Source organism: Rhinopithecus roxellana, chromosome 3 (assembly GCF_007565055.1).
Source record: "Rhinopithecus roxellana isolate Shanxi Qingling chromosome 3, ASM756505v1, whole genome shotgun sequence".
Classification (NCBI taxonomy): Eukaryota; Metazoa; Chordata; class Mammalia; order Primates; family Cercopithecidae; genus Rhinopithecus; species Rhinopithecus roxellana.
This window is the reverse complement of record NC_044551.1, coordinates 90,825,369-90,842,733: the sequence shown is the minus strand read 5'-3', so window position 1 is coordinate 90,842,733 and position 17,365 is coordinate 90,825,369. Positions and strand designations below refer to the sequence as shown.

At 38.4% G+C, this 17,365-nt stretch overlaps 1 protein-coding gene across 1 annotated transcript in view; it reads left to right on the top strand.

The window, feature by feature from the left end:
* Positions 1–17,365, top strand: part of SEMA5A (semaphorin 5A) — a 306,611-nt gene that overhangs the window by 87,775 nt on the left and 201,471 nt on the right. Inside the window, exon 3 of the mRNA XM_030927820.1 lies at positions 9,851–9,913. The gene's annotated coding sequence lies outside the window, so the exon portion shown is untranslated. The remainder of the gene's footprint in view (positions 1–9,850; positions 9,914–17,365) is intronic.

Below are 17,365 nucleotides of genomic sequence, written 5' to 3'. Positions count from 1 at the left end.
GGTTTCTGCACCTTCATTTGCATTCATGCTGTGGTTGCTGGCGTTGTTTTCTACATCTATTTCATGTTGCCTTGAAATAAAAAGATTGGTACTTCTTATTACTTGCTACATATGGTCCCTTTTGAACCCTTTAACTATATTCCCAGAAGAAACCTTGGCATATATCTGTGAAATTTCTTCTTGTTTTAGGGACGGGATGATTTATCTTCACTTTTACCAATAGTGCTAGAATATTATTGTCAGTAGTTAACTGGTGTGTGAAAGAAAGATTTTTTTTTTTTTTTTTTTTTTTTTTTTTTTTTTTTCTGAGACGGAGTCTCGCTCTGTCACCCAGGCTGGAGTGCAGTGGCCGGATCTCAGCTCACTGCAAGCTCCGCCTCCCGGGTTTATGCCATTCTCCTGCCTCAGCCTCCCGAGTAGCTGGGACTACAGGCGCCCGCCACCTCGCCTGGCTAGTTTTTTTTTTTTTGTATTTTTTTAGTAGAGACGGGGTTTCACCATGTTAGCCAGGATGGTCTCAATCTCCTGACCTCGTGATCCGCCCGCCTCGGCCTCCCAAAGTGCTGGGATTACAGGCTTGAGCCACCGCGCCCGGCCTGAAAGATTTGATCAAAGCCACACCACAAACTTAGCCTTATAAAGATATTTTCAAGACGGGCTTCATTATATCAAGTTGTGTAACCCTAGTGTTGGTCAAGGTTTTACAGAGAATCCCATGCCAACATGCTGCTTCTCATATTGTTTAAAAATGTATCTTGTGACCTCATATTTGTGTCCCATACAATCTTCAGATAGTCTTACTAAGCTCAGCTTGGTGTGATATTTTTCATAACTTTCTATAATCAACTTATTCCTCTTGTGATATCTCTACATATGCAGAATAAATGTTACATCAGATAAAACATCTAATTTTAATTTGCTTGTGATATATCTAATTTCTAGCAAACATAATTTCTGTTGAACATTATACAGATATTGTGGCACTTGGATGGCATCATCCATGTGATATAAGATATAATTGCATGTTGTAAAAGAGAGAAAATATAACGTTAGATGCAATCAATTTTCCACCAAATGCATTTGGGAAATATTAAATTAGGCAAGCCAATCGTTGGGAAGTCAATACACTCTGATGTCAATACCTTTATCCCTGCTTGACTGACTTTGAATTGGGTTGCTTATACTAATACTTTTAGGAAATTCATGTATAAAAATAGCCATCCCTCCAGTGATTTGATTTTTTTCACTACATTTAGTCTTACAAATTTGACAATGTACCATTTTTTAAACCAATCCTACTTGCATCCATGAAAATAATTTCTGTAAAACCCTGCAGCCAAGAAATAAGGCTCTTACGAGCCTTACCTTAGAAATATTCTTGAAGTGCCCCAGTTGTTTCATGCTTCAGGGTCTGACAATCATGGTTTTCAATTTTATACCAGATATTATAATGTCCTTGATACTTTTTTTTTTTTTTTCTCTCTCTCTCTTTCTCTAATGTTCTCCTTTCAAAAGATCATCCCAGCAGGGTTCACTCATGTTCAGGAGCAGGGTCATTGGAACTCATCTTCCATCACTTCGTTTTTCTCTGTCTGACCCCAGGTCCAGCCCCAACATTTCTTATCAGATAAATGTGGTTCCTTAAAACAGTGACTTGCCAACTGTGTTTCTCAGAACTCTCAGATTCTAGAGGTGCTTCAGGGATTTGAGATGATATATTACTTTAATCCCATTATTTAAGAAACACTTGGCAGGGCGCAGTGGCTCACGCCTGTAATCCCAGCACTTTGGGAGGCCGAGGTGGGCAGATCACGAGGTCAGGAGATCGAGACCATCCTGGGTAATACGATGAAACCCCGTCTCTACTAAAAATACAAAAAAATTAGCTGGGCGTGGTGGTGGGCGCCTGTAGTCCCAGCTACTTGGGAGGCTGAGGCAGGAGAATGGCATGAACCCAGGAGGCGGAGCTTGCAGTGAGCTGAGATTGGGCCACCGCACTCCAGCCTGGGTGACAGAGTGAGACTCTGTCTCAAAACAAACAAACAAAAAACCAAACACTTATACCAATGTATAACATGTACAGAATTTTAAGACTTTAGAATCCTTCACTCAGTAAATTAACTTTTACTGTGGCATTACTTGGCTTACGTGGTTTATTATAGAGTATGGAATAAGGTGTCCGCTGTCATTTCAACTTATACTCCAAATTTACTGAGATTCAAAGTGGTCTTGTTTATAACTATTAATTTTTATAAATTTGTGTTTTTTTCAAAAGTAGGCAACCAAAGCAAAATACAGAAATGCTTGGATACCGAGGGTGTTATGACTCAGCAGTCACTTGCCCTCACATTTTTCTAATGACTTATTATAATTTTGCACTTAAAACATGACTTTGACATAATATAGTAGTCCCTCTCTTATCTACGGGGGATATGTTCCAAGACCCCCAGGGAATGCCTAAACCCTCTTATAGTACTGAACACTGTGTGTGCTATGCTTTTTTGATCTGATAACTGAGAGGGCTCCTAAGTGACTAATGGGCAGGGAACATAGAGGTGTGAATACTCTAGATAAAGGAATCCTTCATTTCCCCAGGCGGGATGGAGTGGGGTGGCTTGAGATTTCACCATGCTACTCAGAATGGTCCACAATTTAAAACTTAAGAATTGTTTGCTTCTGGAATGTTCCATTTCATATTTTTGAACTTCAGTTGACCATGGTATCAAGAAGTAAAACTGCAGACAAGGGGAATACTGTATCACTTTTATCTCCTTTTGTTTGAGATTAGGCTTAAGACGTTACTTTAAAAAAATGTCTACTGCTGAAAAAGTAGTAAAATCTTTGCTCTGATCCTTCCCTTTCTGTCTTCCCAGAGCGGATGCATTCATATTCTTCTTCCCGGTGCCAGGTAAATTGAAGTGTGGAAGAGAAATTCTTGTGGTATGTTTTTGCCACAGAGGTGCAACATGCGGTAGGCTCACCCAACCAGCTCAAGGGCTGAGAAGCCTCATGTGCCCATTCTACAGGGGGTCCCTAGAAGGATACCTGAGCTACTTCCAAGGGCATGGGTGTAGGGCATTCTATTAATACATCCATTCATTTGTTTAACAACTAGGTATTGAGTACTTGCATGTGAGGCACTGTCCTAGGTGCTGCAGATACAGAAGTGTACCAAGCAGCCAAGCTGCCTGACCAAGTGCAGTTTGCTTTCTAGTGAGAAAGGGGGAGGCAAATGGCAGTTTCACATGTACATATATGGCTACAGAGGGTCCAGCGAGGAGCTCACCCTTGAACTAAGGTACATAGGAGGGACAGGCATTAGCTAGGTAGGCATCTGGAGGAAGGTATTCCAGGTAATGGGGCCAGTAGGTCCACAGGCCATAGGGAATGTGTCTGCTTTGTTCAGAGACCACGCTGAGAAACCCATGCCACCCATAAAAGAATGGGGTGGGGGAACTAGGAAATAAGTACCTGGACATGGCAGAATTTTCCAGATGACTTTGGCTCTTAATCCAGGAGGAGTGGGAAGCCCCAGAAGGGCTTAGTAGAAGAGTGATGGATCTTCAGACTGAATTTTGAAATCTGGACATTGCTGCTGTGTCAGGAACCAACTGTTCTTATATATAAGATGTTTAATTTCACAAAACCAACCCAAGATTCTTATATCATACCCTGGCTGTATCTTTCTTGACTTTAGAGTTTCATTAGACAAATCATGGTCCTTTTAAAATCGATACTAGGGCTGTGAATGGGCCCAGAGGCTTTATACATGAATACATTCTCTGACAAGGGAATTGATGGCTTTTTTGATTAATATTTACTGAATGCCAACAGCTCTGAACTTAGACATGCACAAATTTCTATGCTTCAGATATATATTTTTCTAAATTATGGGGTGGAAAACAAAGACACTGTAAAAATCAGGTAGCAAGGGGTACTTAATTCGGTAATTTAAATAGCTGGAAAGTAGTTCAGATAACAGGCTCCAAATCAAGTTATAAAGTGCCAGTCCTGGAGCTGCCACTTAATACTTTGGGGCCTTTGGCAAGTTATTTACCCAAAGTCCTCGTCCAAAATCTGATTATAATAGTACCTCTCACATTCAACGAGGTAAGTATATAGAAAGCATTTAGCGCTGTAGCTAGCACGTCACAAGTTAAATAAATTGTTACCACTATTTTGCTTAAGAATTTGCAACTAATTTGTGGCAGAGCAATGACCCTAACTTGTGACTATGAATTGATTCTCCAAATCTCTTATGCCACACTATTTGTACTGGGTTGTAGAGTATCTCCCAAAAGTCATGTCCACACAGATTCTCAGAATATGGCCTTATTTGAAAAAAGAGTCTTTCCAGATGTCCTTAGTTAAGCTGAGGTCATTGCTGGACTACAGTGGGCCTTAATCCAGTGGCTGGTGTCCTTATAAGAGGAACATTTGGACAAAGAAAGACACAAGGAGAACACCATGCGATGAGTGAGGCAGAGATTGCAGTGATGCCCCATAAGCCAAGGTCGTACCACAGATCAGCGGCAGACCCCAGGGGCTGGGAGGGAGGCCCAGACAGATTCTCCCTCAGAGTTTTCAGTCAGAGTCACCCCTGCCAATGAGCCTCCAGAACTGTAAGAATAAATTTCAGTCCTTAAAGCCGCCCAGTTTGTGGTAGTTTCTCACAACAGCTCTAGGGAATAAATACATTGTCAACTCCCAATTAGAAAACCGAATGCCCAGTGAGCATTCAACGGGCTGGGAGCACCACTCTGCAGTTCCTTATCAATGCAAGTTTACTGTGATGTTATTATGTGAAAGAAAATCTTGGATATTAGCATAAGGGCTTTAAAGATGATTAGAACACTTTTCATAGATATCTCTAAGGTTATTTCTTCTAATTTTAGATGATGGCAGTGTATGAGAATCAAAAAATAGTGGGATGATATGACTCTAGTGCTCTTCCAGTCTTTTTAAAGTTAATTTCTAAATGTTGACATTGATCATTTTTTAAAAAAAATTTATTTTCCCATATGTTAGTGGGGTAGAGGAGGTATTTGGTTACATGAGTAAGTTCTGTAGTGGAGATTTGTGAGATCCTGGTGCACCCATCGCCCGAGCAGTGTACGCTGCACACGTTTGTTGTCTTTTATCCCTCGTCCCCCTCCCATTCTTCCCGTAGGTCCTCAAAGTCTAGTGTATCATTCTTTTGCCTTTGCATTACTAATAGCTTAGCTCCCACATATCAGTGAGAACATAAGATGTTTGGCTAGTCTTTTGATTTTGAGGTTATAATTGTACTTGCTTGTATTTGACATGGATGGAAATGCAAGTATACTGAAAATTAATATGAAAAAATAATAAACACTTTGAATATCCACTAGGAAGTAAAGGCAGAGGAACATCGAACAAATCCTTCCAAATGGACTAAAATATTTACTGCCTTTTTTTGTTCAATGCACACCATTCTAGGATCCTGACACATGTGACCTTGATGGTATTATAATTAGCAAAGATGTCCTCTCTCAAAGTTACTGTTATAGATTGACATTTTATCCAAGTCCAATCACAGTTGTTTCTAGTTCCAGCTCACTTGGATTTTGTTACATTTTTGAACCAAGATATAGTCTTGCATACCCTGTCGATTTGTTTATAATTGCCATGGCAATGTAACATTTCCCAGCACATCGCAGAATACATGACATAAGAATATGAATGTAAACATATGAAAAAAGAAAGCCCTCAGGTGATTGTTAATTTTTGGCGTTGTGTAATTAAACTAGTTTTGTTTAATGTTATCTTTTGCCAGTATCTAATTAGCAAAGCCATCTGCTGAAAGAGTAGTAGCCCATTTGCCTCGAATGTTGTTCTCTTCATTTTTATGAAGTGTCTGCCTTTGCTGGTCCCTATCTAATTAGCTTATCTGGTGGTGGAGTGTGATAATACACAGCTTTGTTTATATACTTCTGAGAACTGTGGATTTGTATGTGTGTAACACATATATAAAAAGAGCCAATCTCTTTTTCTTTTCTGCATCTGATTTACTCTTGAGATCACAGTTCCCTTTATTCTAACCATAGTATGTCTGTGTGCAACACGGCCCATTGGGTGCTGTATCTGGGAACAGTGGGGGCTTCATTGCATCCCCAGGATTTATGCAGATATAAAATGGGTTTTCCATAAGCCTCTTCTGTTTTTTGTTTCTGTTTTTGTTTTTTTGTAGCTCTCTTTGTATGTTCGTCCCATCCTGAAATCTAATGGTATTATAAGTCAGAGTGTGTCACTGGACCTGAGATTAACTTGCATATGGCTACTAGGGCAATGAAAATGAACACTATTGACTCTTCAGATTTAATATAACTCTGTCTAGGCTGATGGAATACACTTATGCTGTATTGTAAATTAATATCTCATGTGTATCTCTATGTCTGTTTTTCCTTCTGTCAATCACATAGAAGAGTGTCTTCCATTTGGTAGATGCTTAATGAATATTTGTTAAATAAAGGAGATAATTAATGCATTTGCATGAAGCAAAATTTCTGTGAGTGCTGAGTAGTACAGGTTTTATTTGTATGTATTTACAGAAAAAAATTTACTACAAACAGAAATCATTGTGTCTTTTAAAATGTAGATGTTTCAGACTCACTGCCTACTATTACTAATCTTTGAATATTCAAGTAACGACAATATTTCTGCTATATGTCTGCTGCTGAAATATATAATGCAGTCAAAGTATTGAATAGCATACAGTAGAAATACTTCTTTTCTCTACTGGGCTATCCTGAAATAGAAAAAGACAAAAGATGACAAAAATTAAATATTTTTAAAAGGGAGACACAAGAAATGAGACTATGAACGTTGGGTTGAGATCTGAAATGTAGAATGCTTTAGCACTTATTTTGACTATTGTAAAGATAGGTTTGGGTTGGTGGAAAAACATCTTTAAATAAATTTGAATACAAGTGGAAATGTGGCTTCTCAAATCAGTAGTGAGATTTGTTCTATAATCATGATACATGATAAATGAAAGAGAAGGCTTGAGTAAAAGGTATTTAGTTCATTAGAATGGATCTAGAAGAATAAGGAAGTTGTGACCAGGTTAAAACACAGCCTAATTTCAAACAGAAAAATGGGTCACTGTGAGAAATAAGATCCCATAGAGAGGAGGTTCACTGATACTCTTATTTGTCTCTGATGGATTTTTTTTTTTTTTTTTAATTTCAAGTCTGTCCACTAATGAAATGGGCAAAGTCTAAATGACCTAGTGAATAGGAGGATGCTATGGGATGAATCTGGAACATCCTATTCTAGTATAATCTGGAAAAGGCACTTTTCTCCATTCTATTCCTTTTCAAATTCTGTGCTATCCAATAATATGTATATATTCCTGCTGTCTTCTGGAATAAGTAAAGTTCCATTCTTAATATAAAATTTCCCTTTATCCTGTTCTCTATTCAGGTAGAAAGTGAACAGAAAAGCTGTGCAATCATGGTCTTTAATTAATTCTGGATTTGAATATTATAGGCAAGCTAGTGAGACTGTAATAAAATGCCTTAGGAAATAAATTTTTTTTCTTTCTAATCACTATCTTCAGAAAATCTGTAAGATTTGTCCTATTTATTATGGGTCTGATAAACTTCTAAGAGCAGTTGTTATTTTTTGGTATGCTGGATAAAGTAATGAAATATTTTTTAAAACTCTCACATTCTTTCTTCTCCTATTTGTCCTTTCAATCTTTGGCCAATATTTATCTTGAAAATGCAAAGGCTGTTTGGGCATTAGGTAGACTTGTGAAGCTGTTTGTTTGCCATTTTAGCGGCAGGATCTGAACAATTTTGATGGCATTTGGTAAATATTCTTTTCTGTTAGCCCTGGGACTAATCCTTCTCTTCATAGCTTTCATGTTTATGGAAGAGAACATTATTATTTAACTTTTAACAACATCACTAGACCAATGAAAGCCACGTGAATGACTCTTTATCTACAGTATTTCACTGTGTAGTTTTCCTAGTAATTGTCTAACAGCAGTTCCTCTTGGTGATATGTAATACTAAATGCTCTGGCCATATACAATAAAAGTTATAATGAGGTTTACTCTGCTGAAAGAATTTATCATATTCTTTCAATCCTCAATACTGTTTTAATCAGTCCTCAATACTGTTTTAAGTCAAGGCCAAGAGGTAGATATCTACTTAAATACAAACAACAGAGTGATATTTTGTAAAGAGATCTAAGAAAGGAATATACTAAAGGCCAAATCAGATGAACAACAGTGCATTTATTTTCGTTTATTTTATCTGCACTTCATGGGGATATAGTTATGCAACTGTATGGGAGGCTGTTTCTCTGGAGGTGTCATTGCTTTTCATGAAAATATTTGTCATCCTGGTATGGAATTCAAGTCATGCGTTTGCATCAGATGCTGATTAGCTGTGACTTTATTGTTGCCATCAAACATTGTGAACAGGGAAGCAACACAGGAGGAATTAACAAATTCTCTTATCAGATGTTGACACTGACAAAAATTTTCAAGTCTGCACAAGGGAAAACAGTTATAGCATTGTTTTGGTTTCAAAGACACTGAAGTGGTTCTCTCTAGAATACTTTTCTTATGGACTCCCATTTGCCAAGTAACATAAATTATGCAAGATGTAGTGTTTTATGATTTAATTCTGTTATGTAACATTCTTTGGAAGGCAGAAGATATTAGAGAATGGTGTTAGCCTGACTTTATTATTCTCCCAAGTTTGGATAATTAGGAAAAAAAAATTCTTACTAGAAATAAGGATGAAGTCATTATTTTCCTTCATATGATTTGACACTAGGTAACTTTTGGTTTAGTTTATTATTTGACATTAGTTCAAATTAACAGAAAAAGTCTCTATCTCAAAATGTCTTTCTGTTAATGATTGAATTATCGCACATTCCTGATCCTTCAGAAATCCAATTTTAATAGTAAAATAGAAAATAATTATAATAACAGGTGTGGAGTATGGAGAAAATATTTTTACCCTGTAAAAGTTCACACTCTATACAATGATAGAAAAGAAAAAAAGAAAGCCCAGATGCCTCAGTTTGCACAAAAAACTATTCACGAGAGCTAGGCCATGGATGCTTGCAGGCATCCTTTCTGTAAAGCAAACCCTGTCCGTGTTCTTCACTAATCACATATTTCATTTGTGAGTTAGCATCAGACGTGAAAGCACACATAGCAAATTCATCAGCATAAGTGAGATTTGGAAATTCTGAGAAAAAATATTTTAAAGCTGTGGCTCTAAATATTTAGTCAGAGTTAATAACAGTATGAAAATGACTGCTGTTGGGGAAAAATCCTAGCTATGTTCTTTGCCTGAGCTATCTATTGATTGATTATCATTTACAGGTGTATCTTGGTAGTAAGGATATGCAAAATCATTCTTCATTATCTATGAATATTTATAAATGACATATTATTTGAATAAAATATAAATGTTAAAATGAATATTTAAATTATCTTGTCTCAAGGCCTCTCCTTTAAGCCTCGTCTGGGTCTATTCTATAGTTTCACCAAAGCGATCATTTCTACCGTCAGTGCCATAGTCACCAACTCGTAGTTCTTTTCTAACAGTGACTAGATCTAAACATCACATCATTACTACCTAAAAGCAAATAATAAGGGGGAAGGTCCTTGTTCCTCAAATTCAGAGCTAAATCTAAGCCCATGGATAAATTTCATGTATTTGGTGTAAATTCTCTGAGTGTGAAAATGTTGCTGCTAGGGTGCAGCCATATTTCCTAATCTGGTTACCAGTGCCTTATTTATATTTTCCCTTTTATTCAGTCAAAACCATGATAGCTGCTATTGTCTTGGTATTTTCTACAGGCTGTGGAATGGGAGTGTGACGAAGCTACCAAGAAGGCCTGTTACAGCAAAGGCAAATCAAAGGTAAGAAGGATGCAATTATGAACAGCCATCACCCTGTTTTGAAGGACTCTGCACTATATAAAGCACGTTGATAAGAAGAGTATTCTTGATTATGATGCCATGAAAAGTGAAAAAAGCAAGATTCAAAATTTGTATATGGTATATCCTCGTTTTTAATATTAATTAAAATTAACCACAATAATCAATCACTTCCAAAAAGGATTCAGAATACAAGAAGATCAGAGCTAATTTGTCCTTTAGGTTGTTAGACTAAGATAAGAAATTAATTGATTGATAGCACTGGAAAAAATATGGGCCTGAATTTTTAAAATGTTTTAAATTCCTTCTTTCATACTTTACAACTAAATCTAGAAAGTAATGATATGATAAATGAAATTATGTAAAATATTATTTGTGATTGATTCTTTATAATTTATCTTAACATATTCTTTATAATAAATTCTCTTTTCATACTAAAATATACATCTTTTAGTTATTTGTGATTAATTATTTGTGCTTAATTCTTTATAATTTATCTTAACATATTCTTTATAATAAATTCTCTTTTCATACTAAAATCTACATCCCATGTTCCTATAGAATGCGCAGTTTATAGCTAAGGTTGGAAATGTGTTTCTGAAGCAATTGTACATGTTGCAGGCTTCTTTCAAATGTTTGTCTGGCTCAAAAAGATGCGTGATTCTTTGCCTTTCCAGGAAGACTATGTGTCTTTGAGAAAATTATTCTTGATCAACTTGAGGAAATTCTGCAGCTTGTGCACAGGCTCACTGTGTCTTACTCTGTTAGTAATCTTCTTACATTTTATTGGAGCACAGACTTTTCCAATGGTGAATTATGCTTTGGGTTACAGAAGACAGCAGTTATACACAGAGTAGAAAAGAGGGCTTGCCTTGCAAAGTTGGTCACAGGACCAAGAGCTTGGGGAAAAAAATATAGCAAAGGCAGAGAGCACTGGCAAAAGATCCTCCCCTATCTGGATTTATAAAAGAGTGTTACGTACCTTGTTTTACCCAATTTCATTGTCTGCTTCCCTGCCTTTTAACTGAATGGCTGTGGGAGTCAGACACTGAGGCAGATGTCAGCCAGCTTCGTTATGGGGTTTCCCAACCCTGAATGAAGGAGTAGGAAGAAGAGGAGGAGGAAGATGCAGTCTTAGCCAGGGAAACACTTGGAGACAAGGGGGAAATAAAGCAGGAATTGATGAAGACTATTTTCTGGAAGATATTTCACCTCAGAAAAGGCCTCTGAGATAAATAATCAGAGATGTAAGGAGATTTAAAGGTACTCCAATTGTCAAAGAATTCGAATCTGGTATCTTCAAATGCTCCCCAAAATAAATAAATAATACAAAACCCGCACATCGGGGACCCCTGTAACCTTCTTGGTGAGTTTGTAGAAATGATGTATAGAACTTTTGAGGAAGTGATTTCTAAGTAGTTTCCTTTTTCCTCCCTGTGGTGTTTGAGTCTCAGTGTGGGGGTTGTGTGGCTCGGCCCTCGGCCCCACTTCGCTGGTCAGAGCACAGTCCTTTAAATAATACCACCTGTGCTAAGGAATGAGCTGGGACCTGGAGAGTCAGACTTATATGAAATGAGGGGTGGAAAGATGGATTTCTTTGTTTCAACTAGTAAGATTCACTGATGCGAGCGCCAGCCTTCTAGGCTCTCAAGGCCTGCAGTGGGCCTTGCCTGGGGATATCAGTGCCTCCCAGGGGGTGCTCCGTGTGACGCCTGATATGGTTTGACTGTGTCCCCACCCAAACTCTATCTTGAATTGTAGCTCTCATAATTGCCATGTGTCCTAGAAGGAACCTGGTGGACAGTAATTGAATGATGGGGGTGGGGCTTTCCCATGCTGTTCTCATGATATTGAATGAGTCTCACAACATCTGATGGTTTGAAAGGGGAGTTCCCCTGCACAAGCTCTCTTGGCAGCTGCCATGTAAGATGTGTCTTGCTTCCCCTTCATTTTCGGCAATGATTGTGAGGACTCCCCAGTCATGTGGAACCGTGAGTCCATTAAACCTCTTTCCTTTAAAATTACCCAGTCTCGGGTATTAGCAGTATGACGACACACTAATACAGTGATCTAGCTCTCCCTCTTGCTTTTTCTCACCTCTTTCTTCTTGTCTTTATCTTTCTTCTGGTACTTTGCTCTTCCATCTCCTCTTCTTTCTTTCTGGGTCTTATGGACACACCAATAAGCACTATTCAGGTTTCAGCAACCCAGCAACAGAGATTGTTGATGCACACTTTTCATCAGTGTCTGTTCTGAAAATGTTTAGCTGATAGCCCAAACCTGATGGTCCCCACCCTCCTTCCCTCTCCCAGGTTCCAGTGCTATTTCCTCATCCGATCTTAACACACTCAGCCCACGGTGAACGTTTAAAGATGTTCCACTGGATGAGTGAATGAACATGACAAGCCCGCACCAGGGAAGTGAACTTTAGGGTTTCTCATCCTCGTCATTACTGATATTTGGGGCCAGACCTTTGTTCTTCGACATGGTAGCTATTCCGTATGTGGCGGGAAACACATTGCCAGACATTGGCCTGGTTGGGAATCCCTGCTTTGATTTCCAAAATTGTAAATTTATTTGTCACTTTTACATTGTTTATTTTTATTTTTATGCTTCCTAGAGTGCTCTCATATTTCATCTAGATTACATGTATATATTTGTTACAAAGACGTTAACAGTTAACTCCCTTCCCCTCCATGAGCTTCAGTGTCCTTGTACTCCTTGTCCTACTAAAGCAAAGCATCAGATTATGTCATGTAGCCAGGGATTTTTCCTCCTCATAGTCTGGAAGTTCATAATTTACAAAGAATCTGTGTGGTTGCCTTTTGCTAATAGATTATTTCTACTTGGGGTGAAAATTTGCTTCTGCTGAAGCAGAACTAGCCCACGTTTTGCCTTAAGCTGTGATCATTGGTTGTTTGGAGCTTAGAACTTCAGTAAATTAAACCCAGAGAACTATTAGGAAAAGGCCATCTTTTGTGACTGGTAGGTAATATATCCTCGATTCACAGAGGAGGCCAATCGTTACTACACTTAATTGAATTTTCTTGATACACAGAAAGCAAATGAGGGCAACAAATATTTTCAAATAAAATCAAACCTTTATGTTTCACATGCTTTGGGTTTTAATGGATTAAAAATAATGGGAAATCAGTAATTATTAATTGACTCAAACTGCATTGGTGAATGGATTTTTTAACACTATTATAGTAAGACAGATGAAGATGAGTGTCAAGCATCATGTACTCTGAGAAAGATGAATCACACGTTCTTCTAGGTTGCATTAAGTATATTGATAAATTCACAGAGAATTTAAATAACTTCTGCTGCTTTGAAGGAGAACTCGGTTTATGTAGCAGAGCTGTGTGCATTGGAAGTTCCTATGTACAAAAATGATGCAGTAGCTAAACAAACATGCCAGTCTAGACAGCACTAGGCTGGTGCATGGGTGGTGAGAGGAGAGGGATCTTCATCTACCTTTACAAGTTCTTCTCTCTTATTTGTCATCTCTCTTTCTTTCTTAACGTAGTAACTGAACAGTGACCATGATGTGACCAACCTGGGTGACCAAGCCCAGCTCCTGGGGCAGAGAAGGGAAAGAAACAAGGCAGCCCCTATGAACAGGGACAACTGGGTCAGATGCAGCCTCCAAAGGACTGCCCCTCTGAATTCATAACTCAGACAACCCACATTTCCCCATTTTGACAGTTCTAGGAGCCAATTCAGAGAACATTCTCACAGTCAATTTAACTGATAGGTAACGTCTCTTTGGGTGAATGGAATTAAGACTTTTCTTAGTGGTCATGAGCTTAGATGGCGAATTCAGCTGTTTTGTAGTTTTGCTTATACTGAAGTTCTTATGAGAACAGAATGACAAAGTTTCCCTTCTCCCTGAAATAAAAAGAATAATGCAAAATGTGACATCTCAGAAATGAGAAAAATGCCAACAATTTAAACTGAAGTTGTTTTATTTCCTACTCTGAGAAAAGTGGTCTGTGCTTCCATACATAATGCATTTAGCTGCAGAGCTGAGCTGGAATGCATGCCTGGAAGGAGGTGGCTGGGTCTGCAGGGAGGACACTGCCTGTGCCCACTTGCTGCTCTGATAGGAGCATTCCTCAGCTTGCTGCAGAGCAGAGGAGAGTAGAGATGACAGATTTCCCCTTGTTTCCCTGGGATATCTGTGTCCAGACACAGATACGATTTCACATGTAATCCATTAAAAGTATAATTTAGGGAATTACGGTCAAGAGAAGTTATCCAGATTTTTTATTCGAGTCAGGTTTGAAAAGAAGGTAAGTACTGAAGCTGCCAAGCCCTTGTCAAGTTTGTGTTCTATTTTATTTAGAAAATGCTCAGCTCACTTGGAAAAGAGGGAGTGCCTTTGCCTGCAATGGCTTAAATATTTCATGGAAAAAAAAAGTGGGGGTGGGGAATCTGTTTTTATGGATTCAAAAACTTATAATAAAACCTGTTGTATTTAGTTCTTCTGGACATAGCATTATAAAAATTGAATTCTATAACTATTTAAGTATCTTTTACACAAATATTATTTTAAACACAAATAGTCAATTCTCTCACGACCTAACAAGAGTTCCTTGTGTGTGTTGGGCTATTATGTCTGAACCAACGTTCTTCCCACTCTGACATTTAGGAACCGTACAAAGGAAACACAGCTGATTATTATGGGAATGAAAGAGCTGCTGTATGCTTCTATTACACTTTGTAATTTTCAAAAGTTTTTGTTCATGATCTCATTTCAGGATTTTTGACACCAAGTTCCTAGAATTATTTTGCTAGTTAGTGGGAGAGTTTTGATTAGAATCCAGAGCTACGTATATTGTTCTCCCTGTCATATCCTGTGTTCCTGTTCACCAAGCTGTCAAATAATGCTTTTAAAGAGGTAAACTCCTAGTGAATAGGAGAAGAAACTCGTGACACGTACTACCTGAGAACCTGCTGGTGCAGGCTTGGATCTTGACATTTTGTACCTAAGTGCCAATATTTTGAAAGCTGCGAGTTAATCAATACATGGGACACATTGTAGCCCTGCTTTTATTTTGTGTAATTGCTTTAAAAATTGAGAATACTTTAGGTTAAATACTAACATTAGGTTAAAATTAGATTATGCACACCTAATTTTATTTTTTTTAATTGAGGTGCCCAAAAAGGTTTCCCACAAAGTCAGCTCAGTTGAAAATAGAGTATGTACATATATACAGTATAGTATACTTTATATATGATACACTGTACATTACATAGCATGTTAATATATGTATGTGTGTGTTTGTCTCTACATATTGCATCTGTTATATGCATGTGCATATATTCACAAGTAATACATGTATACAGTTATATAGACACACCCTTTATACACACACACATACACATATGCATCTGATTGGGTTAGGTATGGTTTTGCAAGAGTCACCAGGTCATCATGACTTAGGCTGATGTGGGTTCCACTTTGAAAGGCTCATGCAATTCCTATAAATTGTTCTTCTTCAGCACTTTGATGCTGACAAGGATAACACATTATGAAGAGGACACATTACTTTCATTGTGAGCACTATGATTAACATAAAGGCTGTCAGCTTCTCACCTGTATCTTTTCCTCCCTAAAATTAATGGAATGGGCGATGGGCTGGGTGTTGCTGAAGAGACACCTGAGAGATCCACAGAACATACCTGTTTAAAAAAAATCATGAAATGCTATATGACAAAACCAATTAATTCATTAAGAAAACAGCCCTAAAACGTGTTTTCTCTGCTGGGGCGTGGGCCTTGTGTCCTTGAGACCAAGTGGGTATTGGCCAGTCTCCATCTAAAAGCCCTTTCTATGAGTCAGCAACCATGCACCTTGGCTATTAAATGCCTTGAAGTGAAGGAAAGGTTGATCCGTCTGTGGATCACAGGCCCACATGGGTCGTTTTAATGTTCAATTGCCGTGATCAAAATGTAGACAGATGACTCTCATTATCAACCCTAGAAGCCATGTGGCAGCAAGCTGCTCAAGGCCTTGGAGATGTGCACTATGACTTCTTAGAAAATCAAAACTCATTAAATCCTCTTCACCCATTTTCAAGGTATGGAAATGGGCTAGAAGAAAAAATTCTTAGATGAGAAAAGGAAAATCATAGACATTTAAGTATGGTGATTTATAAGAGAAACCTTTAAAAGAATATCCTAAAGGGACTTCTACATTATGACTCTACTTTAAAATAGGTCACTCCAAGCAGTACTTCAAGCAAGTTCAGGTAACCCATGGAAGGCCACGTTTGTAACAGAGATTGGCAGAGTGAGTTGCCAGTAGATCTGCGAGAGAAGTTGAGTTTTCAAAACACCATCAAGAGGAGACTAATTATTACACAACCTAGAACTGTTATTCATTTCCTTTTTTTTTTTTCTTTTTGAGACTCTGGAGTCTTGCTCTGTCACTCAGACTGGAGTGCAGTGGCTCTCCACAACCTCCGCCTCCTGAGTTCAAGCAATTGGATTACAGGCATGCATTACCACGCCTGGATAATTTTTGTAATTTTAGTGGAGATGGGGGTCTCATGCTGGCCCGGCTGGTCTCGAACTTCTGACCTCAGGTGATCTGGCCACCTTGGCCTCCCAAAATGCTGGGATTACAGGTGTGGAACCACCGTGCCCAGCCACTCATTTCCTTTTATCCACAGTATTGACTGTCCAGTTCCCAAATTTATCTTCCGCTCAAAAGCTAAATACTTCTACCTTTTTTTTTTTCCCTGTGTTTTCACATTCTGTTTCAGTTGAACTTGTAGCAATCTCTCTTTTTAAAACATTTATTATTTTAAATGAATTTGTTTGGAATTCACATCTGAAATTCACAATCTGTGAATGAAGCACGAGGATGCCTTTAAGGGAGTAAGAACGGGGAAGTATGTGAGATGCCCTTGGTCAGTTGGGTGACTGCGTTCTGCTCTTGACAGTTAAGAAGAAACTCAAATACCACCTACCTCCACACATTACTCCTGTAGGACTCAGTGAATGAGCACACCTACCATTGTTGGTGATAACGCAGACCTCTAGTTAAGGCTGGGGCCAACTACACTATTGCCTTCCTTCATTAGCTCCTGATTGCCACAGGCTCCTCTGAGTTCCATAGGGCTGGGGCCACCTTCCATCGTTTTATAAAGATTTTGCACAGACCTCCTTGCCCGATCATCCAGATCTCTGACATCTTCCTCCTTTTTTTCCACACTCTCAGTTCTGCGCAGCACACCAGTGACACGTGGCGATGTGGCTCATCACCAATAATAGAGCCAGTGTCTTCATGTATTCTCACATGGTCTTGATGATCCGAACATGCTCTTTCATTCTCTGCCCTCATTGAAATAATTCTGTCCCTTTCCTCATTTACTTTTTATCTGATTTTCTGACACTGTCAGTTGGTGTCCTGCCCCTCCCTGG